Source organism: Gossypium arboreum, chromosome 13, assembly GCF_025698485.1.
Source record: "Gossypium arboreum isolate Shixiya-1 chromosome 13, ASM2569848v2, whole genome shotgun sequence".
Taxonomy (NCBI): domain Eukaryota; kingdom Viridiplantae; phylum Streptophyta; class Magnoliopsida; order Malvales; family Malvaceae; genus Gossypium; species Gossypium arboreum.
Window position 1 is genome coordinate 417,365 of NC_069082.1, and position 12,001 is coordinate 429,365.

Below are 12,001 nucleotides of genomic sequence, written 5' to 3' on the forward strand. Positions count from 1 at the left end.
GGGGAAAGAAGGGAGACTTAATGGTTGAGTGACCTTAATATTCAATGCGACTAACATCAATGATCAGGTTAAAAAATTTCATATTTGAATTACCAAAATGAAAGCGCTACGATAGTTGTATGATTATTAGGATAATTTACCTTATATACTTTTAGTTCAATCTCTCCATTTTATATTAATTACTCTTTAAATGTGTCTCAATAAAACGAATCATTCATAATTATTCAAAATACTCTAAGATCACATGCCTATCAAAATTCAAGGAACCTTTCAAAATAAAATAACATAGTATCAAGTATCTATACTATTATTTAAAGGTTTGATAGAGTTGGTGTTAGCCATCAACTGAGTCCCGGCTTAATTGTCAAATTACTAAAAACTCATTACTTTTTATTAAAAAATAAAGAGTATTTTTATCTTTTATATAAAATTTAAGAAAAACATGCATGATGTGATTTGAAACCAAGACATCAAAATTTTATTATCTCAATTTTATTATTTCATTTAAAGCCACATTTGATTTTTATATAAAATTTTTTATAAATTTGTTACACAATCTTTTACTAACATAGGGGTTATATCAATGTCAATGATACTGAAAAATAACATAAGAGGGGTCTATATTCCATTAGGCATAATGCCAAATTTAGCTTTAAACGTTTATATTTTTTTTATCAATTTGGCATTTATTTTTATTAAGCTAAAATTTCCTTAGACCTTTAAAAAGTCATATATGATCATTAGCGTTTCAAAAAAGTAGAATTGATGGCTTTTTTAATAAAAATATTGATTAAAACATTAAAGTTTTAAGCATGGCAACCCATATAGTAACCCACATAATAATAAAGACATGAGGAAAAAAGGGCGAAGCTAGAAATTTTTTTAAAGGGGTCGAAATTAAATTGTAATTTTTACAATAATAAAAATGCAGTTTCACCATTTTAATAGCTTATATCTTTATAACTTTTAAAGGATTAAATCAAATTTTTACCATTTTAGGGGCAAAGTGCAATGCTACTTTTAATAATTTATAAATTTTATGAGAGTTAATTATTCCATTAACTATTAAAATGTTATTAATTTATGAGAGTTATATTTGTATGTGTTTTTAATATTAAAAATATGATTTATACATTCAAATTAAATATTATATATAATTTATATTTATTATTTAAAATGCATTTATAATTTATATTTTAGTAGATTTTATTAATTATTTTGTAGTTATAATATGATGATTCTCTTCGATCACAAATAGCAAAATAACTCAACTGAATATAAGTAATTGAGTCGATTCCCACATCGATTAGTTAGTAACATGCCACTCCGTGCATCGGCTATAAAAAGTAAGCGAAAACGCAGAATGAAGCATCTTTGCGCTTGGGGCAATGACGCAGCTAGTGAGGTTCTAACCGAGGCGCGTCTATTGCTGGTTGAAAACTATTTCCAAACCCCCTCTTAGGCCTGGGTTCAGCCTGGGCCTTCGAGAATTTCTGGAAGGGCTCCCTTCGGGGTAAAGCCCTACAATTCCTAGTTCTCAAAGCTGTTCTTGATTGGGTCCTCTGCGAGTTTCTGGAATGGCTCTCTTTGGGCTTAGTCTTATAGTTTTTTGTTTTGAATGGGCTGAAGTTTTAGTGGAATTTTAAAATTGAGGATTGAAATTTCTAAAATTTCTGTAAAAATAGTATATTTTAAATTGGTACAAAATTCTTAACATGAAATTTATCATAATTTAGTAAATTTCATAATTTAGTAACTTAAAATTCATAGGATGAATCTCAAAATTTTCAAAATTCATGAATAATGTGTAATTATATACATAAACTTTAATTTCGTGTAATTATACACATGAAATCTTAAAAGAATATATAAATCAATTTAATTTTGTATAATTGTGAAATTTTAAAGAAATAAATACATTTATTTTTATATTAGATAAATGTTATTATTTATGTAGGCTTATGAGGAATGCTAAAAATGGATGAAGCATTTCAATTTGGTAGAATAAATGAACCCACGACCTTGAAAATTTTCAAGTATCAAGGAATCCCTCTTGAGGGAGGCAACTACTGTGTTCTATGAACTAGTAGATCAAAACCATAAATGTTGTCTATTGGACTTTAACTACATCGGCTGAGGACAAATCTTTCAATTAATACTCATTAGGATGCTATAGTTAGCCATTTCGATGAGATCTAAGATATAAGCGGAGGAGGGAACCTCTACTCATACAACTAACAGAATAGGGCTATGGAAATCAATTTGGAACCTCAATACCATTCTAGGAGTTTAAATGTTCATTTTGCTCATGTGCACTAATTTTATAACTTCTAAAGAAAATCTGACGAAACAACACAGAAGCTTCGCAATGGAGTGTCATAAATACAAACAACGAGTGGAATCTTCAGGACACATCATTTTCTTATGTCCTTGTTTCCCAAGCAGTATGGAAGGCATCGAGCTTCTATTAATATCTTTCTCTGATTGGGTTTTTCCTTTTACGTTGAATGGTGGAATGAGGTTTCCAACATGTTGAACCAAAAGGGGTAAGGGTTTGATCTAAGCCTTGTAACATGAACTTGCAAGTTCATTTGGAAAGTTAGGAATGATTCTGCTACTGAGGGAATCAAATCATGTCCAAAGCAAGTCTAGAAACCAGATAAATTAATGGCCCAAAGCATTTCTCTTTCATCGCCATAGAAAGGAGTAGAACATCCATGGAGTACTACCTCTCAACTATTGGTACAATCAATGTTAACATGGATGATAGTTTTAGAAATGTGAATAGAAAGGAAATAATCATAAACATTGCTAGGGATTCCCGGGAAAATATAATTAGTGGGACCAATACACTAATTCTTAGCTCATCTAAATCAGTGATTTAGTCTCGAAAATGTTATGATTATTTAGTTTTTGTCCATGTAACACCCCCTAACCCCAAACCGTCGCCAGAACAGGACTACGAGGTATTACCGGATATATCAGATAACTTATGGATATTTTACAATTATTATAACATTCATAGTATAATTGAAGAATTATGTCCCTATAATGGACTTTCGAAGCCCAACACAAGTATTAAAGTGGAATGAAACGGGACTTGTTCGAGTATTAGGAAATATATATATATTTTTTTACAAAAATTTCGACAGACATTTCTTCTTAATTTTACATAAAACTCCCCGCAAATTCAAACCAAAACCACCTAATCCAAAACCAATGGCACAATCAAAAACAATTTAAACCTAAATATATCTAAATCATAACCAATTCATTAACATAGTCATTTAATAACTAAACATTCATAATATTAATCCAAATTAACTAATAACTTCATTCATTTTTTTTTCATTCCAACTTATACCAAATTATATAATATAATATTTACCATTTTATCAAACTAATAACAAAATATGGTATACCATTCTTATAACTAACTTTACAAGTATATCTATATAACTTATACAACACCTAGTACATGCCACTTTCAATTAAGAAAGAAAACATCACCCAAAATCTTTTCATTTGAAGTCGGGATCACTCGGATCTTTGGACCAGGACACTAGACTTCTATTAACTGCATGACGGAAACAACAGTATTGAGTATTTCATACTCGGTGGTATTACCATAATTCAAATTGCAATAGCAATTAAAAAAAAATAAGAACTCAAACATCAAATAACAATTCTCTTTTTTTTTTTAAGTTATCATTAAATAACAATAAATAAACAATCTTTAGCTATTATTCAATTTTAGTTACAAATCACATTTACCGTGTTTTAATCACCACAATCATTTTAAATCCATGCATTTCATTTCCAATCTAAATTTTCAGTCCACAATTTTAATTTCTTTCATATTCACTAGTACAGTCGATCAAATTCATTTGAACTTCTCATTTCAATTATTCACCCTATTAACATTTCGGACTTTAACGGATACAGATTCCAACCCAAACACACCGAGACGGCACATTGTGCCTAAAACGGTACATAGTACTGATCGAGAGACGACACATAAAGTGCCTAAAACGACACACGAGGTGCCTGATACGACACACGAGGTGCCTGAAAAACGACACATAAAGTGCCTGATCAGTAAAGCCGGCAAATCCCGTACACTTCCATATCCTATGGCATGCCAATTATATCCGACTCAGCCCGACTAGTTAATAGGGTATTTCTATTCTCAATTCACTTTCATTTCCATTCCAAGATTACTTTTCAATTAAAACTTTCATATTCAAATCAATTTACAATTTGTGAAAAATAAAATAGAATAAAATAAATAAAAATAAAGAACACATAAATTTTACGTGGAAACCCTTTCGGAAAAAAACCACGAGGAGGAGGAGAAGAAAATTCACTATGTCGAAAAATTTTTACACAAATACAAGAGGAATAGACTATGTCTATTTATAGGCTTGCAAAGCCATATTCTAGTAGGATTGAAACACCTTATCCTAATCAATATAAAATAGATGGAGTTTAATAAGGTTTAAAACCTTATTCTAAAATAAAATAAAAGAAGTCTAGTTCTATATGGATTTTACTTTTATTTTATTTTCCATCGTATTTTATTTAAATAAGAATTTGGGTCACTTAATTCTAACAATCTCCACCTTGACACAAATTCTCAATGAACAAGTTCTTCATCGCGAACTTTCAATAAACAAGTTCTTCACCTCTTCCAAAAAACCCTTAAGGGTTTAACTTCAACAATGAACACCAACCAAGTCTAAGCAATGCTCAAACTTGGTTATAGGAAGTGACTTAGTCATCATATCTGCAGGATTTTCATGAGTGCTAATTTTGCTCACAACAATATCACCACGAGCAATAATATCACGAACAAAATGATACCGAATATCAATGTGTTTTGTTCTCTCATGAAACATTTGATCTTTTGTAAGAAAGATGGCACTCGATTGTCACAAAATCTTGTCTTGATTTGAAGGTCTTCATTGAGTTCACTAAATAGTCCCTTCAACCAAATAGCTTCTTTACAAGCCTCGAGAATCGCCATGTACTCAACTTGATTGGTAGACAAAGCGATCGTAGTTTGCAAAGTGGCTTTCCAACTAATTGCACAACCTCCGATTGTAAAGACGTAACTTGTGAGAGATCTTCTTCTATCAAGGTCTCCAAGAAAATCAGCATCAACATACCCTATAACTCCATCTTTAGTTCTTCCAAACGTAAGCAAACATTAGTAGTGCCTCGTAAGTATCTTAAAATCCATCGAATCGCTTTCCGGTGTTCTTTACCGAGATTCGCCATGTATCGCTAATCGACCGACCGTGCATATGATAAATCGGACGTGAACAAACCATAGCATACATGAGAGATCCTCATGCACTAGAGTATGGAACATGTGACATGTACTCAATCTCATTATCGATTGAGGAGATAAGGCCGATGAAAGTCCGAAATGGGTCGCTAAAGGAGTACTAATGAGCTTAGCACTCTGCATATTGAACTCGCAAAGAACTTTCTCAATGTACCCTTCCGACTTAGGTACAATTTACTTGCTTTTCTATCTCTCGAGAATCTCCATACCAAGTATCTTCTTTCTGGTCCTAAATCTTTCATCTCAAATTCTTCACTTAGTTGGGCTTTAACCTTTCTTATCTCTCTTTTATCTTTTGCTACTATCAACATGTCATCAACATAAAGAAGTAGATACACAAAAGAACCATCAACTTTTTCTTAAAGTAGACACAACTGTCAAAACTACTTCTTTTGAAATCATGAGAAGTCATAAAGGAATCAAACCTCTTGTACCCTTGTCTTGGTGATTTGTTTCAAACCGTAAAGGGACTTTTTCAGCAAGCAAACATAGTCCTCTTTTTCGAGACTATAAAACCCTCTGGTTGTTGCATGTAAATATCTTCCTCAAGTTCTCCATGCAAAAATGCGTTTTACATCTAACCGCTCAAGCTCCAAATCATGCATGGCAACAATACCAAGCAAAGCTCGAATCGAACTATGCTTAACAACCTGGAGAGAACACATCTGTGAAGTCCACTCACGGAATTTGACCGCAACAAGCCTTGCTTTATATCCGGGTTCTTCAACTCCTGAGTCCCTTCTTTCTTTTTAAACACCCATTTACAACGAATGACCTTTTTACCTTTAGGAAGTTTTACAAGATCCCATGTTCTGTTTTTTGTGGAGTGATTCCATCTCCTCTTGCATAGCAAACATCCACTTTTTCGAGTCTTCACACTAATCGCCTCGAATAATTAAATGGCTCTTGATTAGCATCTATATCTTCACCACATTTAAAGCATAAGCAACTAGATCAACCTCGGCATACTTCTTTGGAGGTTTAATTTCTCTTCTTGTCCTATTTTTGGCGATAGAGTATTGCGGTGAAGAAGCAACTCTATTCTCAATTTTGTATTGGCTTGAGGAGTTGATTACGTATTAATCGATGCTCCACCGCTTTTGGTTTTCTTTATTCAAGAGTCTTTAAGAGATAAGTTAGGTAGCATAGCGTTTCATCAAAAACAACATCTCTGCTAATCACAACTTTTCTATTTTCGGACACCATAACCTATAGCCTTTACACCACTTTATAACCAAGAAAACGCATTTAATGGATCTCGGTTCCAATTTTCCATTATCAACATGAGCATACGCAGACACCCAAAAATCTTTAAATCGAATAATTAGCGGGATTACGGACCATACCTCTTGTGGAGTCTTTTTCTCAATGGCAACGGATGGAGATCGGTTGATCAAAAACATGCGATGAAAGGCTTACGCCCAAAATGACTTTGGTAAGTTGGCATTTGACAACATACATCGAACCTTCTCCATGATCGTTCGTTCATTCGTTCGCAACGCCGCTTTTTTGTGGAGTATGACGAATCGTCAAGTGTCTCATGATCCTTCCGACTTGCACAATCTATTAAACTCATCGAGCAGAACTCTAAGCCATTGTGCATGCGGAGGTATTTTATCTGCTTTTCCGTCTGTTTTTCAATCATAATTTTCCAAGACTTAAATGTGGAAAACACATCGCTTTCGCTTGGAAGAACGCCCAAACTTTTTCGAAAAATCATCAATAAAGGTTAGCATATAATTAGCTCCACCTCTCGAAGGCACTCTGGACGGCCCCTACAGATCAGAATGGATATACTCCAACGTTTCCTTCGTGTTATGGATTCCTCTAGTGAATCGAACTCTCTTTTGCTTCCCAAAAACACGGTGCTCACGAAATTCGGTTTGCAAATTCCTTGCCCATTAAGAAGTCCTCTTTGCTTAATTACGTCATGCCATTCTCACTCATATGCCCTAGGCGCATATGCCAAAGTTTAGTAATATCATCATCGACAAGGAAGAGGAAGCGGCAATTGCATCACCGATATGATAGAACCACGTAAAACATATAACTTGGCAATCTTTCTTTGCCCTTTCATCACAACAAGGGACCCTTTGAAATCTTTAAAACCCCACTTTCATTGTATATCTGCCCTTTTGAATCAAGAGTACTCAACGAAATTAAATTTCTTTTCAATTCGGAACATGCCGCACGTCACTAAGTGTTCGACAACTCCATCAAACATCTTAACTTTAATTGTTCCAACACTGCGATTTTACATGAAGCATTATTTCCCATCAAAACAACACCTTGAGACATTGTTTCATAAGTTGTAAACCAATCCCGATTGGGACTCATGTGGAAGGTGCGACTGAATCAAGTATCCACTCCTCGCTTACTTTAGAATCATTGATGAAGCAACTAGAAGTTCACCATCGTAGTCTTCTACAACATCGCCTTCACCGAATTTTTGGTTGTTTTCCTTTTGATTCGCAGCCTCCTTTTAATCTTATTTTGTAGCTTATAGCTTTTCAGTTTAATGTGCCCTTTCTTCTTGCGAAGTTGCAAGTTTTACCTCTGTTTGAAGATTTCGATCTACCCTTAGATTTACCACGAGGATTCCGTTCTGTGTTCTACCACGATCATCATCAACATTCCGGTCTTGTCTCCCACGAACAATGAGACCCTCTCCCGAGAGTTGGGTTTAACCACAAGATGCTTCATCTTATCATACGAGGTTAAAGAATCATAAACCTCATCAACTGTGAGAGACTCATGGCTATATAAAATCGTGTCTCTAAAGGTTGAATAAGACGGGGCAACGAACAAAGTAGAATCAACCCTAGATCTTCCTTATCATCTTGAACCTCCATGGCCTCCAAGTTTGAGAGAATTTCTTTAAACAACTGTTAAGTGTTCGTGTACTGACGCACCTTCCTCCAAACGATGAGCATAAAGACGCCGCTTCATATGCAACTTGCTTGTTAGAGTTTTCGACATACATATTTGTTCTAGCCTCTTCCATAATGCAATGCAGTTTTCTCTTTCATCACATCCTGTAAAATTTCGTTGGACAAATGCGGATGTAATTGTGTTAATGCCTTTCGATCCTTACGCTTCTTCTCTTCATCTGTTAATGTCGAAGGCATCTTATCTATCCCTAGCAGGGCATCCTCTAGATCCATCTGTGCAAGAACTGCTTGCATCTTAATTTGCCACAATGCAAATCTGGTGTTGCGATCCAACAGCGGAATTTCATACTTCAAAGACGCCATTACCGTGATCGAGATGAATAACCCGGAAGCTCTGATATCAATTTGTGAAAAAATAAAATAGAATAAAATAAATAAAAATAAAGAACACATAAATTTTACGTGGAAACCCTTTCGAGAAAAAAAACCACGGGCAGAGGAGAAGAAAATTCACTATGTCGAAAAATTTTTACTCAAATACAAGAGGAATAGACTATGTCTATTTATAGGCTTGCAAAGCCATATTCTAGTAGGATTGAAACACCTTATCCTAATCAATATAAAATAGATGGAGTTTAATAAGGTTTAAAACCTTATTCTAAAATAAAATAAAAGAAGTCTAGTTCTATATGGATTTTACTTTTATTTTATTTTTCATCGTATTTTATTTAAATAAGAATTTGGGTCACTTAATTCTAACAATCTCCACCTTGACACAAATTCTCAATGAACAAGTTCTTCATCGCGAACTTTCAATAAACAAGTTCTTCACCTCTTCCAAAAACCCTTAAGGGTTTAACTTCAACAATGAACACCAACCAAGTCTAAGCAATGCTCAAACTTGGTTATAGGAAGTGACTTAGTCATCATATCTGCAGGATTTTCATGAGTGCTAATTTTGCTCACAACAATATCACCACGAGCAATAATATCACGAACAAAATGATACCGAATATCAATGTGTTTTGTTCTCTCATGAAACATTTGATCTTTTGTAAGAAAGATGGCACTGATCGTCACAAAATCTTGTCTTGATTTGAAGGTCTTCATTGAGTTCACTAAATAGTCCCTTCAACCAAATAGCTTCTTTACAAGCCTCGAGAATCGCCATGTACTCAAACTTCAGTGGTAGACAAAGCGATCGTAGTTTGCAAAGTGGCTTTCCAACTAATTGCACAACCTCCGATTGTAAAGACGTAACTGTGAGAGATCTTCTTCTATCAAGGTCTCCAGCAAAATCAGCATCAACATACCCTATAACTTCATCTTTAGTTCTTCCAAACTGTAAGCAAACATTAGTAGTGCCTCGTAAGTATCTTAAAATCCTTTGAATCGCTTTCCGGTGTTCTTTACCAGATTCGCCATGTATACGCTAAGCGCCTTGATCGCATATGATAAACGGACGTGAACAAACCATAGCATACATGAGAGATCCCTCGCACTAGAGTATGGAACATGTGACATGTACTCAATCTCATTATTTGATTGAGGAGATAAGGCCGATGAAAGTCTGAAATGGGTGCTAAAGGAGTACTAACAGCTTAGCACTCTGCATATTGAACACCAAAGAACTTTCTCAATGTACCCTTCCGACTTAGGTACAATTTACTTGCTTTTCTATCTCGAGAATCTCCATACCAAGTATCTTCTTTGCTGGTCCTAAATCTTTCATCTCAAATTCTTCACTTAGTTGGGCTTTAACCTTTCTTATCTCTCTTTTATCTTTGCTACTATCAACATGTCATCAACATAAAGAAGTAGATACACAAAAGAACCATCACTTTTTTTCTTAAAGTAGACACAACTGTCAAAACTACTTCTTTTGAAATCATGAGAAGTCATAAAGGAATCAAACCTCTTGTACCCTTGTCTTGGTGATTGTTTCAAACCGAAAAGGGACTTTTTCAGCAAGCAAACATAGTCCTCTTTTTCGAGACTATAAAACCCTCCGTTGTTGCATGTAAATATCTTCCTCAAGTTCTCCATGCAAAATGCGTTTTACATCTAACCGCTCAAGCTCCAAATCATGCATGGCAACAATACCAAGCAAAGCTCGAATCGAACTATGCTTAACAACTGGAGAGAACACATCTGTGAAGTCCACTCGGAATTTGATGTAACCCTTTGCAACAAGCCTTGCTTTATATCCGGGTTCTTCAACTCCTGAGTCCCTTCTTTCTTTTAAACACCCATTTACAACGAATGCCTTTTTACCTTTAGGAAGTTTTACAAGATCCCATGTTCTGTTTTTGTGGAGTGATTCCATCTCCTCTTGCATAGCAAACATCCACTTTTTCGAGTCTTCACACTAATCGCCTCGGAATAATTAAATGGCTCTTGATTCGCATCTATATCTTCACCACATTTAAAGCATAAGCAACTAGATCAACCTCGGCATACTTCTTTGGAGGTTTAATTTCTCTTCTTGTCCTGTTTTTGGCGATAGAGTATTGCGGTGAAGAAGCAACTCTATTCTCAATTTTTATCTTGGCTTGAGGAGTTGATTCGTATTAATCGATGCTCCACCGCTTTTGGTTTTCTTTATTGGAAGAGTCTTTAAGAGATAAGTTAGGTAGCATAGCGTTTCATCAAAACAACATCTCGCTAATCACAACTTTTCTATTTTCAGGACACCATAACTTATAGCCTTTTACACCAGCTTTATAACCAAGAAAACGCATTTAATGGATCTCGGTTCCAATTTTCCATTATCAACATGAGCATACGCAGACACCCAAAATCTTTAAATCGAATAATTAGCGGGATTACGGACCATACCTCTTGTGGAGTCTTTTTCTCAATGGCAACGGATGGAGATCGGTTGATCAAAAACATGCGATGAGAGGTCGTACGCCCAAAATGACTTCGTAAGTTGGCATTTGACAACATACATCGAACCTTCTCCATGATCGTTCGTTCATTCGTTCGCAATGCCGTTTCTTTGTGGAGTATGACGAATCGTCAAGTGTCTCATGATCCTTCCGACTTGCACAATCTATTAAACTCATCGAGCGTAACTCTAAGCCATTGTGCATGCGGAGGTATTTTATCTATTTTCCGTCTGCTTTTTCAATCATAATTTTCCAAGACTTAAATGTGGAAAACACATCGCTTTTCGCATCGGAAGAACGCCCAAACTTTTCGGAAAATCATCAATAAATGTTAGCATATAATTAGCTCCACCTCTCGAAGGCACTCGGACGGCCCCCACGATCGAATGGATATACTCCAACGTTTCCTTCGTGTTATGGATTCCTCTAGTGAATCGAACTCTCTTTTGCTTCCCAAAAACACGGTGCTCACGAAATTCGGTTTGCAAATTCCTTGCCCATTAAGAAGTCCTCTTTTGCTTAATTTCGCCATGCCATTCTCACTCATATGCCCTAGGCGCATATGCCAAAGTTTAGTAATATCATCATCGACAAGGAAGAGAAGCGACAAGCGCATCACCAATGAATGAAGAGAACCTCAGAAAACATATAACTTGGCAATCTTTCTTTGCCCTTTCATCACAACAAGGGACCCTTTGAAATCTTTAAAACCCCACTTTCAGGTGTGTATCTGCCCTTTTGAATCAAGAGTACTCAACGAAATTAAATTTCTTTTCAATTCGGAACATGCCGCACGTCACTAAGTGTTCGACAACTCCATCAAACATCTTAACTTTAATTGTTCCAACACCGCGATTTTACATGAAGCA

The 12,001-nt window shown here is 35.2% G+C and overlaps 1 non-coding gene and 1 pseudogene across 1 annotated transcript; one reads left to right on the forward strand and one right to left on the reverse strand.

Annotated features, from left to right (window-relative positions):
• Positions 1–1,370: 1,370 nt before the first annotated feature.
• On the forward strand, positions 1,371–1,521 carry LOC128287033 (U4 spliceosomal RNA). The gene has a single exon (XR_008277733.1). It is a non-coding gene; the product is annotated as a U4 spliceosomal RNA (small nuclear RNA).
• On the reverse strand, positions 1,371–6,239 carry LOC128286947 (uncharacterized; annotated as a pseudogene).
• Positions 6,240–12,001: the final 5,762 nt, after the last annotated feature.